The following is a 13,683-nucleotide window of genomic DNA, read 5'->3' on the forward strand; positions in this document are numbered from 1 at the left end:
GTCGTGTGTGTATGTCAGAACTCTCCGAGTGACGTACTGTAGGGCTGCCGAGAATACCGATGTGTTGATTTTAAGAATGAGTGTTACATTTTTCTACCCGCTTGTTTCCCAGACTTTACTGCGTGCGCCTTTGAGGGGGGAAAGGGGGGAGCGGAGGAAGGCGGTGGGATCCTAGTAACCCGGCCTGTGGTTTGGGCTGGGCTTGCGAGGCAGCCAGCCTGCCCAAAAATGGTCATATTCGGCCCCTCTCGGCTGCAGTTGGAAAACTTTCTCCCCTACTTGTATTTTTTGTGCTTTGAAAGCGCTCCGGTTTCTGGTTTCTGTAATTATGTCATCGCTAGGCTGAGCTGCTGCTGCTACCGGGAGGAGGGAGGGCGTTTAAAGGTGGAGGAGGAAGGGACCAGGCGGTGACGCCGATAGAAACCCGCTATAATATAGGAAGCATCCGCCACTAACCAGCATCAAATATATAGCCTAGCTTCCTTGAAAGTTTGGATAGAGTTCCAGACTTTAAAGTGAAGTCTGTTTGGTGTGACGTGGATCATGTCAGAGTTGGACTGTTTATCACCCGTGTGTTGGAAGACTGTGTGATGATGCTGTCCAGAGACAGTTGGCTTGTTGGAGGTTGGATATGTGGAGTCGGAGGACAGCCATTCGAAACAGGAATGCACTTCTGACACACATATACACACACACATCCACATCCACAGTAATACAAAGTAATACACACACAAGCAAGCACACACACACACACACACACACACACACACACACACACACACACACACACACACACACACACACACACACACACACACACACACACACACAGAAAGAGGCATAGGATGATAAAGGCGTCCCAGTCTCATTGACACGAGGAGGTCTGCAGGAGGAGCGTGTGAATACTTCCCCTATGATACAAGTCATAACCTGACCTCCAGCATAAAGACGCTTATCTTACCATCTGACTCTTTAGCCAGGTGTCTCTGCCTCACTCTCCTCCTCTCTCTCATTTCCCTGTCTCTCTCTTTCTGTCTTGGTCTCTCTCTCTCTCTCGCTCTCTCTCCCTGTCCCTCTGTCCCCCTTTTCCCTTTCTCCTCTTTGTCTCTCTTTCCCCTCTCTACCTCTCTCTCTCTCCCCTCTCTATCTCTCTCTCTCCCCTCTCTGTCTATCTCCCCTCTCTGTCTATCTCCCCTCTCTGTCTATCTCCCCTCTCTGTCTATCTCCCCTCTCCGTCTCTCTCTCTTACTCAGACTTTCACTCTCCCTCTGTCGATTCAGTGTCTCTCTGTCTACCTTTCTCTCTCTATTCCAGTGTCTCTCTCTCTAATCTTATTCCAGTGTCTCTCTCTCCGTCTGTTATTCAGCGTCTCTCTCTCTCTCTCTCTCTCTCTCTCTCTCTCTCTCTTGGGGTGCCGGGGGTGGTGCAGCGAACAGGAAGGTGGAGCGCAGGTGATAGCCCCTAGCCCTAATTTGTCCAGGCATGCCCTTATAAGGAAATTAGATGGATTTCTGATTGGCCTCTGCTCGTAAATCACTCCTCCCCCCCCTCTTCCCTGCCACACACGTACACACAAGCACTCACACACACTATCACGCCCTCCCATACCCATCCTGCTACACAAACACACACATCCGACACACATTCGACTGATACACACACATTTCACACACACTGACACCCACACACACACACACATTCAAAACACACACACACACACATTCGACACATAGACACAAACATTTCACACACACACACACATTCCACACGTACACACACACACACACACACACACACACACATACACACATTCGACACACACACACACACACACATTCAATACACACATTCGACACACACACACACACACACCCTCATTCCTGTAGACAATCCGTACCAGTCAGGGCATAGTAATAGTTTAGCAATTTCCTATTCAACTAAACTGAGCCTTGTGAAACAGAGTTGCTGACTTGATCTCTCCTTGTGGTAGATCCAGCATAATACAGCAGACATTCTCAAAGATAATTTGGACCCTGATGGCAGCCTGAAAAATGTTTAACTACAGCGAAATAAAAGATACTAAGACAAGTATCAACTCTAGCAAACAGTTCAACTGCATCAATTGCGTTTTGTGCGTTTTTATGGGTGTAGTGATGTGTAACTGCACAGAGAGTAACATGCCGAGTCAGGCTGGGCGTAAGAGATGCCAGGAAAGGGTTGCAAAGCAGAACGTTGGCGAGGGTGAATCACTGCATGGTGTGGTGCTCAGTGAATCCACGTTTCCAGGTGTGGTGCTCAGTGAATCCACGTTTCCAGGTGTGGTGCTCAGTGAATCCACGGTTCCAGGTGTGGTGCTCAGTGAATCCATGTTTCCAGGTGTGGTGCTCAGTGAATTCACGTTTCCAGGCCAGGCCTGGTGCTCAGTGAATCCATGTTTCCTGGCCTGGCACAGTGCTCAGTGAATCCACATTTTCACATTTCCAGGCCTGGCGTGATGCTCAGTGAAAATTGTTTCCAGGCCTGGCGTGGTGCTCAGTGAATCCATGTTTCCAGGCCTGGCGTGGTGCTCAGTGAATCCATGTTTCCAGGCCTGGGGTGATGCTCAGTGAAGCCTGTTTCCAGGCCTGGCATGGTGCTCAGTGAATCCATGTTTCCAGGCCGGTTGTGGTGCTCAGTGAATCCATGTTTCCAGGCCCAGCGTTTTGCTCAGTGAATCCATGTTTCCATGCCTGCCGTGGTGCTCAGTGAATCCTGTTTCCAGGCCTGGCGTTGTGCACAGTGAATTCACATTTCAGGGGAACCAGCTCGTTGTGTGACAGAAATGGGGAAGCTTGTCTCAAGCTGTAGTGAGTAATCCGTGAAGTTGTCACCGTTCACCACTTAAACTCAACAGCTCTCTTACACCATCAGGGGCGGAGGAGCTGGTTGCTACTGAGTGGAAACATAACACATTATATAGCCTGGAATCGCAGGACCAATTTGCCTATGTGTTAGTCTGGAACCTCTGAGTTTGTTATCGATTTCCAAGGCCGTAAGGTGCAGAAGAAGCGTCTAGACGCTATTGGATAGACCTTAAACCAATCAGATTATCGAAAGGTGGGACAAATTGGCGGCATCCAGCCATATTAGATCAACCGTTGTGAATGGTCTGACCTGAGCCAATGAAACACAAACAAATAGTAAACTTATACTTATAACAAGTTATAGTATGTAAAACCATAGTACACAATGGCATACAATTGACCTACTCAAAGTATGTAACACCTAAGGCTAACGCTAGCTTCTATTCTGATGCTAGCTGAATAACACAAAGGCAAGCATCAGCTGTGGGATTAGAACTCAGAAACAGAGTTCTGTTCTGTTCGTTATTCTCAACTCTTTGATTTGTTTTCAATTTGTATTTCCCTGACTGAGTGTTTTCCAAGCAAGAGTGAGTTAATAATAATCTCACTCCCACCTGGTAACCATTTCCTCTTAAATACTACTAAAACCTACTCCTGCTCACACCATCTATCACAAAGTAAATTTCGGTATAATGGCAAAAAGGGAAATTAACTTGAGTAATGATTCACATAGTGTAAGACCGGGGGTTCAACTGGTTTATGTGCAACCAGATAATGACTCAAATGCAACACTTAGCCAACAGTATATGACCAACACCTTGTTTCAGTTATGCCTGGAAGGCTACACAGTACACCATGATTTGCAGATTTACACAACAGCAGCAATTTGCTAAATTGCATAATGGCCCACAATAGGATCACGTTAAAGAGTGCAATGGACAGAAAATGCACTGTCATCAGATTCTTACACTCCCATGATGCACCCTGGTGCTCTTGGTGGCCAATGAAAAAGGATGGCCGTGGCATATAAAATAAAAAGAGGAGCGAATTCCCGTTCCACTGCCAAGGATTTTGGCAAGCCGCTCTTATGCTGAACGAAGACATTGTGCGCTGAAGAGTCTGTTCTGCTCCCTACATTAAACATGAGTATGAATGGAAACGTGTGTGTCTGTATCCAGCCGGCTGTGTCTTGTCTCATGTGATGGGATGACTCTGGCTCCGACAAGAACACTCTTTGGTTTCGACCGTCTTCGAAGTAGAATATCCGCCCTCCCTTAGTGGTTTCCACACTGAGTGTATGTTCTCTAGATATACGCCTGTGCAGCTCCATCTAAACCGATTTCTTCAAACCACTTCAGTACTTCCAATGGCCAGGCAGGGCTGGGCAAATACAATCATCCATCCATCCATCAGCAACCTTCCATGCGCTCTTGGGCAGTGGAGGAGGGAACCGCAGACCACATCTTCCCCCGGTGGAGCTGCACTCAGCGATAGGCCCTTGCGAAGTTGGCACAAACCCATTTGATGTGGGGCCTTTCCGGCATCATTAACATGAGCGTATGAATCGCGTATCAACCTTTTGGAAGAAAACGTTTGGAGGCAGTTGGAAGAAAACGTCAAACTGCCAACTGCTCACCACCGACAGTTTGTCTTCCGTCTGCTGCTCTCGTCCCGGGGAACTTGTGGACAGTTACACATGAGGAAGTGGCATGTCTTAGCGGGAGTCAGGCGTTTCTTTGCCTCCCTGCCTGTCTCGGCCCTGGTATCATGGATAATGGCCGCCTTATTTTTAACCACGTGTCAGTTTGATACGCAAGTAATTTCAGAATCAACCCATTTGTGCCGTCACGTGGTAGTGGTAGTGCCAACCTACCTGCCAAGTCATCTACCTACCTGGGTAGGTCAACCTACCGGGTTTAACAGGTCAACCGGTACAATCCACTGGGTAGGCTGGCAGTAGGTTGATCTATCCATCAGGCATGTGGTTGGACACTTGTTATGTCACAAATGGGTAGAATTTGTCATAGTCAGAATGAAGGGGCTTTCCTTCAGACCTCCCGGGCCCCTGCTCTCTCTTCGCCCCTTGTTTGCTATGACTAATGGGGTTCAACTGTCGACACCCGGCCCAAGGCCCGGGGGCACCCCTCTCAGCCAATCAGGGCAAGGCCCCATGCACGTATCCCATGTCATGATCTCTATTGAGGAAGATGGACGAGGAAGAGAGACTGCATGACTAGGTCTTCATCAGCATGACCTGCTGGTGTCGCATCGCTGCAGAAACCACAAGTATTTGGTCTGCTTGTTTTCTGCTGCTGTTGCTCCTTAGTGTTCTGTCTCCCCCCCCCTACTTCTCCTCCTCCTCCTCCTCCTCCCCCCTGCTCTCTCCTCAGCACCGTGCCATCAGCATCAATTCTTCGGGGCTGGAGACACGGAGAGATTGGGTGCTGAGCGCTGGAGGCTGGGTTCATTTTCATTTAGACAAACTGTTGAACCCTGCCACCCTCCCTCTGCCGCCCGCTATTAGAGAAGAAGTGTTCATCCCGCACTTTGCTCCATCCAGAACGCCTCCCACGCCCGTCTTGAGCCCAAAACACACGGCCACACACGGTCGGGATGGACCCAAAATAAACTCTTTGGGTTTCCGTATACGAAGTGGAACTCGAGTCCTTAAGGAGGCGAGTGAGAGCCTCGCTGCCTTTTGTGAGTGGCGCCCTAAAAACAATAGCATTCTGTTTCTGCTTCGGGCCGCGATTCAAATATATGTGCTTTGGCCTTTTTAAACATTCACTAAATAACAAACCTTTACGGACGGCTCGATAATTCCTCTGAACTAAGCGGTGTGTCTCGTCGAGGCTGCCGGTTGGATTCCGATCTGCACTGCCTTGCTCACAGGTCCATCCCACTTCCCGGCCCGTCTCCACGTCCCGTCCTCTGCTCTAAACCTGGTGTTGTGGTGGGGCCTGCGGCGGCCACTACACCGTGGTGTGGCGAGGCCCCCGGCCGACCACACCGCGGTGGTGCGGTGTGTTCCAGGCGGCCGCCTCCCCTTTGTTGCGGCTGAAAGCCGAGCAGGGGTAAACACGCTGCCAGGGGTGACCGTCGAGTAATTAGGCGATTCATCTCATTATCTGCAGCGCTGCGGTCAGCAGAACACCCCCGAACACGCCGGCCTGGACCTCTCTCTCTCTCTCTCTCTCTCTCTCTGTCTCTCTCTCTCTCTCTCTGTGTCTGTCTCGCTGTCTGTCCGTCTGTCTATCTATTCAGCTACCTATCCACATCTATCTGTCTTTATGTTTATTCATCTTTCTATCCACAGTTTCTATGTCTGTCTTTCTGTCTGTCTATTCATCTACCGGTATCTATCCACAGTGTCTTTCTATCTGTCCTTCTGTCTGTCTATTCATCTACCTATCCACAGTATCTATGTCTGTCTGTGTATATTCATCTACCAATCCACAGTATCTCTCTGTCTATTTTCCTATCTATCCACAGTTTCTCTGTCTGCATGTATGTCTATATATTTCTTCATTTTCTATCTATTTGCCAACCTATCTTTTCATCTGTCTGTGCACAGTATCCATCTATGTCAGCTGTTTCTATCCATATATCCACCTACAGTTCCGTCTATCTGGCGGCCTGCTTGACAGATGATCTACAGTAGCTATCGGTGTGTCCTGCCTGTTCTTTTATTTAACACACGACTTCTACATGAACTCCTACACTCATACATGATGCATGTTCCGAGCGCCATTACTCAATTACTCCCTCCTGGGCTCGCTTGGCTCCGCCCCGCTGTCCCGGATCACAGCTTGGCCCCGCCCCCTGCCTCCCTTAGGGGACCCGTCCTTCATGGTGATTTGTAGTTTTTTAAATCCTTTTCCTCGGTGGACCACAAATACCTCCATTTCCAGACGGTTGCGTTACGAAGAAAGCATTTCCTTCCGTGCCGTCTGCGAGGGAAACGCCAGTCACAGCCACTTCGTCTGTCCTGGGAATTAAAACAAGCTCCATGTTTTTGCGCGTTGACTCCTGAACTTCGCTAGACGCAGATCTCACGCGATGATACGGCTGTTTTGTCTGTGATCCGGTCCGCTCGTACCGGACGCTTGCTCGTTGCTCGGCTGCTGTTGTCACGTTCCGCTCCCAACATCTGGGCCTCCGTGCAGAGCGCGCCGGGGCCTGTTTTCACAGCCTGCTAGAGCGGCTCTTTTTATAGGGCAGGGGCCCCGGCAAGAACCGCTTGGTTCTCACAAGCGTTCGACTCCCGGACCCCGCCGTCCCGGGAAGAGCGGAGTGGACGTTTAATTTCTTTGCCCAAATCAAACAAACAGCGTTCCCGGGGTCTCGGCAGCGCCCGGGGGGAACGTGTATCCCGCGGCAACGGCAGCCTGTGCTCGGAGCCGACCCTATCGTTGCGCTGGGAATTCCAGCGTGGGATTAGGGGTCACGACATCACTTCCTGTCAGGAGAACACGGGAGGGGGGTGCTGTAGAATCCGTCTGGAACCCGTGGAGAAACGAAACCTCAGACCACGCCGTCACATGTCTCCACTTGGGGGGCCCTGGGCTCATCGGGCCCCTGGGCCTGCAAATAGGCTTTCACAGGTGGCCCTGACGCACGCTGGACGTTCCAGAAGCTCATGGAAGGGTTGTGGGGGCGGGGAGGGTCGAGTATTTCTACTGCTAATACTGTTAATCAAACCGCAGCAAAACACACGCATTCCTCTGCATGGGACCACTCATCCTTGTACCAGTGAGTACAGACATGGTTGTATCCATGAGTAAAGACATGGTCGTACCCATGGATACAGGCATCGCTGTACCCATGGGATTCAGACGTCAACCACGACGACGACAAAACGTCTACTTTGTTGCTGTTGTTTGTCCTTTTTTGTTTTGATAAGAGTTGTTATTTGCTCTCCACTGTTGGCAGCTAGACAACAGCGCATTCTCTGTCAAATATTTATTTTTGCAGGCTTTTCTTGCAGAGGGAGTTAGACAGGAAGGTCTGGGAGAGGGAGGGGAAGACTCAGGACCACGGGCAGGAATCGAACCGCGGCTGCCGCGGTAAGGACTGAGCCTTGATGGTACGCGCTTTACGGGGACGCCCCAACAACACATCCCCAACTACACTTCGCTGTAAGGGAAGTTAAAGTTTTTTTTTTTTAATGTTTTCGTGTTCTGTCGCCCGGGGCAACGCATGTGGGCGTGGTCGCGGCCCGTGCTGCCCGCATGCCCCGCCATGCACGCGGCACGCACGGGTGCAGCAGCGATAGTAGCCGCAGCTGCGGCGCGTCTTGGCGCTAGCTAGCTAGAGGAGGAGGAGGAGGAGGAGGGAGTCGTCTTTGAGTAAGCAGACACCGAGGCAACGCCGCCGCCGGCCACACCTTCCATTCTGTAGGTCAGGTGGGCGGGGGGGGGGGGGGCAGGGGGGATTGTGACGCAGGTGAGGAGGGGAGGCGGGGCGGGTGGAGGTGGGAGAGGAGACGAAGGAGCACAAGGGAGTCCTTTGAGGTCTGAGCACAAAGGAAGCATGTCGGGTGGCCCATCCTTTGTCGCGTTGTCAGTTCCCAGTGAATAATTTATCATCGCCCACCAAGATGGCCGCCGGGCTTATCAGATGGCCAACTGATATTTCCATTTTGGTTGCCAGACCCTCCCCTCGCTCCCACCCACCAGACCGCCCCCGACTCCTTTGAAACTCATCCTCATGCTTTCTGGATCTGGTTTTCATCCTGGCTGTGCCATTCCAAACAGGCAGGAATAAGAGCTTTTATTTTGAAAAGCCAACACGGAGCAAACAGCAGCACCGTTGCATAACCCAATAATAATAATGTGGGTTCTTTTACTTTTATTTGTGTATTTATCCTGCTCTCTAATTGGTCATTTTGTTCTTCACTGTGTATCTGCCTCCAGCTCAGCCCCCTTGTGCTACGCTTTTATTGTGGTGGTGAGTGGGTGTTAACTGCTTGAAGAATGTTTTCTTTTCACTTTGCTTCCCTAGACTGTGGTTTTTATCTCCTCTCCTATCCTCTGGCATATTCAAAAGCATTTTTGGCCTGAATAATGTGTCAAGAAGCAGTATTTCTGAATATCGGTCAGCTACGCTTTGGCTAGCTGTGCGCTCGCTGTGATTGGCTCAATCAATAATGTCCCCAAATGGCTTTCAAAACGCACAACGACTCTGAATGTCTCTAAACACCCATAATGCTTGACAGCACAGAGCTGCCATCACCACAACAACAACAACAACAATCAATAGTGAACGACCCAGATGATCAGATCTCTATGACGGTACAGATCAATACGTCGTGTTGACGGTACGCACGTCAGACACGCGGTCATGCTCGCCGAGGGCCGGTCGTTCCGCTACATCGCCCAACTTCCCCTTTTTTTCTAAACTGGAACGAGTTTCAATGTCTGGAATTGAAATCAGTATCTGATCTGTTATTGATCGATCGGTTCAGAGAGAAGTTACGAGAGGGAGAGGGAGAGCGAGAGAGAATGCTGTTTGTCAGTGGTTTGGGATGTTTGTTACCTGACTGCCAGCAGCAGGTGCTCAAAGCGGCTCACCTTACAGGCTGGCCCGGGTCACATGACCTCTGGCCGGTTCTCTGAGCGAGGCACTCGAGTCTCAAGGGCCGCCTCTGCCTCATAGATGATGGTCAACACTCTATGCTGGAAGGAAGGAGAGAGAGAGGGATGGAGAGAGGCTGGAAGGAAGTAGAGAATAAGGGAGGGAGGTGAAGGCTGGAGGGAGGGGGAGAAATTAAGAGAAGGGAGAGATACAGGAGAGAGGGGGAGAGAATCAGAGCGAGATGGAGGGAGAAAGATATGGGGTGAGAGACAGAGAGAAACAAAGATGAGAGATATGGTGTGAGAAACAGGGCGAAATGGAGAGAGATATGGGATGAAGGGAGGGTGAGAGAGGTACACTTTGATTAAAGCTGATGGTGGATTAGCTCCACGTTTTCTTCAGCCCTGAAAGTTAACGTTCGGAAAAGCACGCTGTTGACGGCCTGTCACGGATGGTGGTCCTGTGGTTGCTATTGGCCCGTTCAAACAGGGCTCATCCCTGATTGGCTGCCGGGAAGCAACAGCTTCCCGGACAACCCATTCCCACTAGTGCTACTGCAGCTAATCATCCTAGCCAGAAGTCTCGTGTGGAGAGCACAGGATAATTATTTTAAACGATCTCGTGTGTGACTGGAGACAACAGACTGGGAACCGCAGACTGGGAACCAACAGACTAGAAACCACAGACTCTCACCAAGCGAGGGATGTGGCAGGAGCGGGGATGTTTGTGTGTGTGGTAACCAGGCGATGGGTGCAGAACAGAAGCGTTGTAGTATCACTGAAGTGGGAAGTCATAAATCAACCCCAGGGGAATTGATGGGTGGCTTTATCTGGGCTTTTATTCTGAAATGTTTGCCGCCTGAGGCAAGGCAAATGTGAAGAAAGAAACAATTGTTAGCGTGCATAAAAATCGGCTTTACTTACTATTTTGTTTAGTTATTGTTGCGCCTGGATCCACCTAATATACATTTATTTGTATATTTCCTAGTGTGCTACGGAGAGATCTGTTCAAGTTAAGCTAGCACGCAATGCTAATCAATCTAGCATGCGTAGCTCTCTCCATTTATAGTCAGGAGGTTATGGGGTCTCTCATGAGCACGGCTGTGATTTATGTGAAATGGTTGCTGGCTCTCGACTCATTTCTCTCTCCAAAAGGTAAAAAACCCAGCTCTCATTTCATAGTCATTCCAACAACTGAAACCTTCCCACGACAGTGAAACCGAGAAGGTGGAGGTGAACTCTCCTGTGCTTCCGTCACTCCACTCTGAGATCTCACAGACCACAAAATAGGTGTTGTAGGGTCTACTGGCATGTCCACGGCACGCTCTTAATTTGAAAACAAGGAATTAATGCTTAACCCCTCGAGGTCAGGATGAACCCTTGCACACCTACACGGAGAGCGGTTTACCACTGCCTTTCCAAAAACACATGTTACGCTCGTTTCAAGGTCGATGTTCTGTGTAAATGTCTCGGAACACGATGTTTCGCACAATTATTCACCGATATGCTCAGTTAAAATGGGCTGTGAGACCGCCTCCCAGCCCCAAACTAGCCCTGCCCATTTTATGTCAATGCTACTTAAGTCATGCTTAAGTCAAGCCCAACAGTATCCCCTCCCATTTTAAGTCAATGTTTCTTCAGTCAATTTAAGTCAATGCTGCTCAAGTCAATTCATGTCAATGCTGCTTAAGTCATGCTTCAGTCAATGCTGCTTAAGTCAAGGCCAACACTAGCCCCGCCCATTTTAGGATCCATCTCAGCCCCGACAGGAGGACCATGGGACCCCCCAGCCCCAGAAACCCCGGGACCCCCAGAGGAAGTCTGCGGGGCCCCCTAATGTCCCGTCAGGCTGTGCTTAGAGGGGCTTTGGGGGTCTGGGACTAGCTGCTACACAGCTAGCATCACGCTGTGTTGACACTGCTGTCCAAACACCTGCATTCACCTACACACACACACACACACACACACACACACACACACACACACACCCTTCAGTCCCTCGCTACCCCTGTGTTCCTTTAGGAAGTGTGTTTCTGTCTTCGACTCACCTCCCCCAACACACGCTGTTGTCTCTGCTCCATGTAAATGTACGACACCTGCACCGGAAACAATAGGGCTAGTGAGCGAGTCACCCTACTGGATTTGAATATCAGGTGTGCACACCGGTCAAGTCAACGTGTCGGGGACGCCACCGGTAGGCCTGCTGCAGTGTAACCAGTTACCGTGTTTGACTTAATTGCGTCCTTCTTCGCGTTGTCAGACTTCCAGTGCCCTGACTGGTTTTAAATGGGTCTGGGAGTGTAAAACATGTTGGTGGGAGCCCAAGAAATATATTGTCTTTTGTTGGACGATAATTCAACGTGCCCGTTGATCATTAATCTCTCATTACCATGGCGACGTGTGGCGGCTCTGTAGACGAAAACTAATAAACAGCAGTGAAAGAAAATATGCGCTAAAATTACACAAAAAGATTAATACTGTTCCACAGAGTTGTATTTTTGGTACAAATGCTCAAAAGAGTGTGTGTGTGTGTGTGTGTGCGTGTGCGTGTGCGTGTGCGGTGGAGTCCAACTGTAAAACTCCCCCACAGACGCCACAAGTATCTCCAAAACAAGCTCTGTTCCTCCCTAAGGAGCACTACCCTCAGGTTAGCATAAATGAACTGTCACTTCCTAGCTTATCGTAGCCTAGCCTAGCCTGGAGAGACGGGCCCACCTCGATTCCCAACAGACTGGTCCCCGAGCCAATCAGGCAAGGGTGATGTGTGTCTGGGGGCGGGCTCTCCGTGTTGTTGGGCGTATCAACTACCGGCTGATTTGAGTAGGATTTGAATGTTCCGGGGTCAGCTGAACTGGGGTCAGCTGAACGGTATTCTTTGTGATCGTCTGTGTCTCTGTAAACTGCTCTACGGCATGACGAGCCCACGGCACATTTCAGTGTGTGAGTGTGAGTGTGTGTGTGTGTGTGTGTGTGTGTGTGATAGATGTGTTCAGGAGTAACATTCACACTGTACTTTTGTGTGTGTGTGTGTGTGTGTGCGTGCATGCACATGGGTGGCTGTGTGTGTGTGTGTGTGTGTGTGTGTGTGTGTGTGTGTGTGTGTGCAGGCATAAGGGTGGCTGTGTGTGTGCGTGACGGATGTGTGCGTGCACATGGCTGTGTGTGTGTGTTGTGGTTGTGCTAAATGCAGGCTGTTCGTTTGAAGGCCCTTTGTGCCTCTGTGGTCGTCATAGCAACCGGCTAGCTTTATGGCCCCTACACAGTACACCACACTGCTACTCCCAGCTCTCACTGCACTCTGACTGCCTGGTAAAGGGGGTCTCTCGAAGTCTAGGTGGGCGTAACACCACATGACTGATCAACGGCCGTGCGTCACACGCGACAAGATGTCTCACGAGGAGAAACCACAGACGAGGTTAAAGAAAACACCGGTTTGCAGGGTGAATGTGTAGGGTGAACTCGGGATAGGCTGCTCCACGCCACACAAACACACACGCAGGCGCACATGCACACAGAAGTCACGTATAGAGTGTATATCTATATATATACACACATGCATTGAATGCAATCAAGTGCGCACACATGTTTGCCTTGACGCACAAACACAATAGGACACACAGGCACAAGTGTATACCCCCCTCGCCCCCCCCGCATGCTGAATATGCATTTATAGCCCAGAACAGTCTGGAACAGGTTGAATGGGTTGCCAGAGAGAACTTTTATTGTGCTATTTTTTGTCAACGTCAAACTTTCTGGCTCTCCCACCCTCTACATCCGCTCTGACAGGAGGGTGTGTGTGTGGGTGTGCACACACACACACCTGTGTGTATGTTCCCACAAGTCTGTGTGTGGGTGTGTGTGTGTGTAAACCCCCACGTAACAGTGTTGAATACACTTACATCTGTAAGTGTGTGTGTGTGTCTGTGTGTGTGCAGCGTGTGCAAAAGCGTAAAGTGTCAGCAGTTGATAAGTGTAATGATTATGATTATGCTGAGTCGGCATTCGGCAGTTACTGTGTGTGTGTGTGTGTGTGTGTGTGTGTGTGTGTGTGTGTGTGTGTTCCCCTCATATTCCCAGTATGCTGCAGCTAATACACCAGGCTGCCAGAGAGAGAGAGAGGGAGGTAGAGGGAGAGAGAGAAAGAGAAAAGCAGGGAGAGAGTATGAGAGCATGATATAAATAGAGGCAGAGAGAGGATTTGGTTGGAGTGGGTAAATGTTGGCAAGTGTCTGCACATCAAATTTAAGCACACATGCTCGCACACG

At 50.0% G+C, this 13,683-nt stretch overlaps 1 protein-coding gene across 3 annotated transcripts in view; it reads left to right on the top strand.

The window, feature by feature from the left end:
• actn1 (actinin, alpha 1) overlaps positions 1–13,683 on the top strand; it is a 54,123-nt gene that overhangs the window by 1,397 nt on the left and 39,043 nt on the right. The gene's annotated exons all lie outside the window — the stretch shown is intronic.

This window comes from Pollachius pollachius (genome assembly GCF_949987615.1).
Source record: "Pollachius pollachius genome assembly, chromosome: 15".
In the NCBI taxonomy this organism is placed as follows: domain Eukaryota; kingdom Metazoa; phylum Chordata; class Actinopteri; order Gadiformes; family Gadidae; genus Pollachius; species Pollachius pollachius.